The sequence below is a fragment of the Colletes latitarsis genome, chromosome 1 (assembly GCF_051014445.1).
Source record: "Colletes latitarsis isolate SP2378_abdomen chromosome 1, iyColLati1, whole genome shotgun sequence".
Lineage (NCBI taxonomy): Eukaryota > Metazoa > Arthropoda > Insecta > Hymenoptera > Colletidae > Colletes > Colletes latitarsis.
This window is the reverse complement of record NC_135134.1, coordinates 36,891,778-36,896,634: the sequence shown is the minus strand read 5'-3', so window position 1 is coordinate 36,896,634 and position 4,857 is coordinate 36,891,778. Positions and strand designations below refer to the sequence as shown.

The following is a 4,857-nucleotide window of genomic DNA, read 5'->3' as shown; positions in this document are numbered from 1 at the left end:
AGACTAGTTTTCTCAAATGAAACTTTAAATAGAAATTAACTACTACTTATTATATCAACATCTGTTTTGTTGAATATTTATTACAGAAGAAAGTAGTTGCAATTGAAATCTTAAAAAAAAAAGCAAGAGAGAAATCTCACCAGAATTCATATTCTGCATAGAAAAAGTGACATATATGTATATAGATCGGATAAATATTAATAATTTCCAGCTATTTCTCAATTTTTTACAAAACTTTCAACTATGTAATCTTCCATGAAACATTTTCAAAACACACGAATTATGAAATACTGTTCAACGAAGATCCTTTCTTCAATTTCCATCAAATCTCGATATATTCAAACCGTGATAAATATAATTCTTTACTCAATTTTATGGTAAACCGAATCTAATAATCGATATTCCTATAAAAGGAAGCGTTTATTTGCGTTTGCGTAACCAGTTTCATGAAACTTTCAAACAGGACGGAATATTGCATAAACAACGTATCAAATAAAATGAATTTAAATACAGATTAAGCTATAAAGAAATAATAATACCACTTTTGCATTTCATTTTCAAACATTTTTTTAAACTCTTCATGAAATATTTAAAGTTTTTTTTTACGAATTTCACACTTTATGTGATTACAGAATCGCTGATTCAAATGAAATAATTAAGATTTTGAAAAAATATAAATTTTGTATTTATACATATAATATAATATCTATATCAGCGACTTTGAATATTTTTACATATATATTTTTACTAGGTCAAACACTCATTTTAATAAACTGCTCTTTTTTTAATGAAATTTTTTTTTTATTCATAAACGGTTAATTAAAACGTAAATCTAACATCAGATTCGTGATTAACAGTCTCGAAAACTTCGTTATAAGCCATTTTTAGAAAGTTTTTTAACTGCTTAACCTGTTTGACCAGCTTTCGGGCGTTTTAGTACAGTGTGTATCGTAACATAAACATTCAATATAACGTGCAATTTATTTAAATCTAGAAAGTGTTGTTACTAATTGAAGAATGTTTTACGGTGATTATGTAGTTTCACCATCGTCACGGCACATGAATCGAGAAATACATACAGGGTGTAATGTAACTATATCGATCCCTTGCATCTGTCGCGTTCAATATGTGGGGTGGACTATCGACGAAAACCGTATTCCCATATGAAACTTATGGTTTCTGTTTTCGCAACGTGCACTTATGAAACTCGTCGCCTATCAACGCGCGTTCATGATTATTAATTATAATTATTTCATATATTTTCCTAAATTACAGTGCCAACTATTACGAATCGAAAACATTTAAAAATAAAAACTAAAGTATTTCAGTTTAGGCACGTTTTTTCTTTCCATCAAATACAGGGTGTTCGGCCACCCCTGGGAAAACTTTTAATGGGGGATTCTAGAGGCCAAAATAAGACGAAAATCAAGAGTACCAATTTGTTGATGGAGGCTTCGTTAAAAAGTTATTAACAATTCAATTAAAAAATTTCAAATCGTTCTGGAAAAATTATTTTCGGTTGTGGGGGTCAATTACAATCATTTTTGGTGAATAGACATACCCACGAAATCCTAACCGTTTTCGAGAAAAAAATTCGAGAAGGTGTGAGATGTTTCGACAAAATTAAAAAATTTCAAATCGTTCTAAAAAAATTATTTTTGATTGCAGGGACCAATTATAATCATTTTTGGTCAATAGACATACCCTCGAAATCCTAACCATTTTCGAGAAAAAAATTCCTTACCGAAAATATAATTTCAGGCCAAAAATGCTTCCCGTAAATTTCATGCGAATCTTTAAAACACCATAACTTCTGAACGGATTGGACGATTTTAATGTTCAAAAAGCCAAACGCCGCGTATTTTAATGTAGAATATGTAGCAATTATAAAAATATTCGAAAGGTTGTTCCTTGGCCCCGTAATGTTAGAAAAACCCCATAAAAATGGTCGAATTTTCAAACAGCCATAACTCCTATAATAGTGAATATATTTCAATGAAACTTTTTTCTGATGTAGAGCCCATAGGTGCCTACAAAAAAGTATTAAACAACTTTTCTGTAGGACGTCAAACGAAATTATTAAAAATCAAAAACGAATTTTTAAGAAAAATCGACAGGGGTGCCTAAATTTTTCGACGAAAAAAAACAATTTCAATTCGTTCTAAAAAAATTATTTTCAGTTGCGGGGGTCAATTACAAGTATTTTTGGTCAATAGACATACCCCCGAAATTCTACGCACTTTTGAGAAAAAAATTCAATACGAGCGGAACGTTAAATGTTAATAACTTCTTAACGAAGCCACCATCAACAAATTGATATTCTTGATTTTCGTCTTATTTTGGCCTCTAGAATCTCCCATTAAAATTTTTCCCAGGGGTAGCTGAACACCCTCTATATTTATGGCGATATTGATAAGCATTGTACCATATCACACTAGAAATAAGCGAAATATTTTGACAACGCTCATACCACGCTGGAAAACACCGGTTCTCGTCCGATCACCGAAGTTAAGCAGCGTTGGGCGCATTTAGTACTTGGATGGGTGACCACTTGGGAACAGTGCGTAGTGTTGGCAATTTTTTCCCCCTTTTTTTATCATCAATTCGAAAATAGGAACTAAGGTATTTAAGTCTAGGCTCGTTTTTTCATTTTCTTAAATATATTTTCATCGATATTAATAAGTATTATCGTTTGTCATACATCTAAACGACATATTGTGTCAAAGTTTATACCATGTTGAACACTACCCATTAATACTATTTTAAGCAAATTTAAATATATACAAAAAAAACACGCGTCTATGCAATAAACGCTTTGTCATTTGTGTGATTGAGATTTCACAATCGATCATGCACTGTGCAAATTAATATTAGTAAATGTATGCATTTACCAATGATGATATCAAACAATATTTCAATTATTTAACGCTTAACCGCTTTTTAAAGCACACTGAATCGTGTGGACGAGGTGAACCACCGACTCATCCTATTGCTAGAGATCGTTTCTTGAGCTCAATCTCTATTTTCGCATCGCGTTCCATACTTGGTGTATGTACTTATTTGACTTCTATCATTACTGATGTCAGGAACTTTCTACTATTACCATTTCTTGGCGTTAATCGCTCTCACAGAAAGTTAACACAAACGAGTTTAGTGCGTCGCGACGCGTCGTGCAGAAAGGAACGTTCTACACGACGAAAGATTGTGTTAAGAGGTCTTCGTGTTTCGAGTAGAAAAGTTAGTAATATTTCTTCTTTTTTTTTTAAGAAAAGTACCCAAAATATTTAACTAGAATTTCATATGCTTATTTAACATATTTATGACACATTACACATGTTTTGTAATACATATTAACAGATCAATCCTCTGCTTACACACGAAAAATTACGTCATTGTGGAATTTTAAACATCATGAGATTTGGATGCTGAATCGAGGTTTCGAAATCCTAAACAACGTCGAAATAATAGCAAAAGTAACCCACGCAAATGATGAAACAATAATAGAAACAAAGTAGACAGTAGTTAGACATATTGACGCCTTCCATTCTTTAACAATCGGATTACGGATGGTCTCATTTGTATCTCATGGTATCATTTTATGCTTTATCGCTAATATAAGTGTCAACAATTTGTATATCCACTCGTGAAAACGTAGGTTTCGAAAACGTGTATATGCTAGCAATTGCGCGATATACATGTATGCCACGTTAGTTCAAGAAACACCCTTCAATGGGAAGCGTTGGACTGCCGCCAATTGTAATCGCTTTATTTTGCCTCCATTAATACGAAAGGCCTGTTGGCACGACTTGTTAACAGCATTCATTCGCAGAAGGTACACGTTCCGTTCCACTTTCACGCAATAAAATATTCGCCTGACCGTGTTAACTGCGTTTATGAAATTGTAAAAAATTTTAAAGAGGTAGAAACAAAGGAAGCTCATTTTCTTATTAACAGAAGGAATGTCATAATTACATTGAGTGTGCTGAATTTGGACTAATAAATAATAATTATTATAATAGAATAAACACACAGAGTATATGGAACATCGAAATATCTCGACAGATAAATAATAAATTACACCTGCAATTACGTAAGTTTTCTTATACAACCCAAGTATAGTTCACTTATGTATTATTTGCTTCACGAGTCCTTTTTCAATAGTAAATCCGAAAATGTTCACGTTATACACTGCGGAATATAACTATAGCATCACTGACATTTTTAAGATTGTTGTAATTCAAAGAAAAATTTAAAGAAACATACTGAAATTTGTAAAATAAAGTCGAAAAAATTGAAGTTCTCGAAAATTGTAGTGGTGCCATAGTTATGCTTTGCATTCTATACACGTATACAGGGTGTTTGGCTACCGATGGGAAAAATTTTAATGGGAGATTCTAGAAGCCAAAAAAAGACGAAAATCAAGAATACTAATTTGTTGATGGAGGCTTCGTTAAAAAGTTGTTAACGTTTAAAGATTCGCCCGTACTGAATTTTTTTTTCAAAAATGCGCAGGATTTTGAGGGTATGTCTATTCGCCAAAAATGATTGTAATTGACCCCCGCAACCGGAAATAATTTTTCCAGAACGATTTGAAATTTTTGAATTTCGTCTAAAAATTTCAGTACCTACTTGAATTTTTTTCTCAAAAGTGCGTAAGATTTCGGGAGTATGTCTATTGACTAAAAATGCTTGTAATTGACCCTCGCAATCAAAAATAATTTTTTTATAACGATTTGAAATTTTTTAATTTTGTCGAAAAATTTCACACCTTCTCGAATTTTTTTTTCGAAATTACATAGGATTTTGAGGGTATGTCTACTCACCAAAAATTATTGTATTTGACCCCTGCAAACGAAA

At 32.0% G+C, this 4,857-nt stretch overlaps 1 non-coding gene across 1 annotated transcript; it reads left to right on the top strand.

The window, feature by feature from the left end:
* The first annotated feature begins 2,456 nt into the window (after positions 1-2,456).
* LOC143345686 (5S ribosomal RNA) lies at positions 2,457-2,576 on the top strand. The gene has a single exon (XR_013080290.1). It is a non-coding gene; the product is annotated as a 5S ribosomal RNA (ribosomal RNA).
* The last annotated feature ends 2,281 nt before the right edge of the window (positions 2,577-4,857 follow it).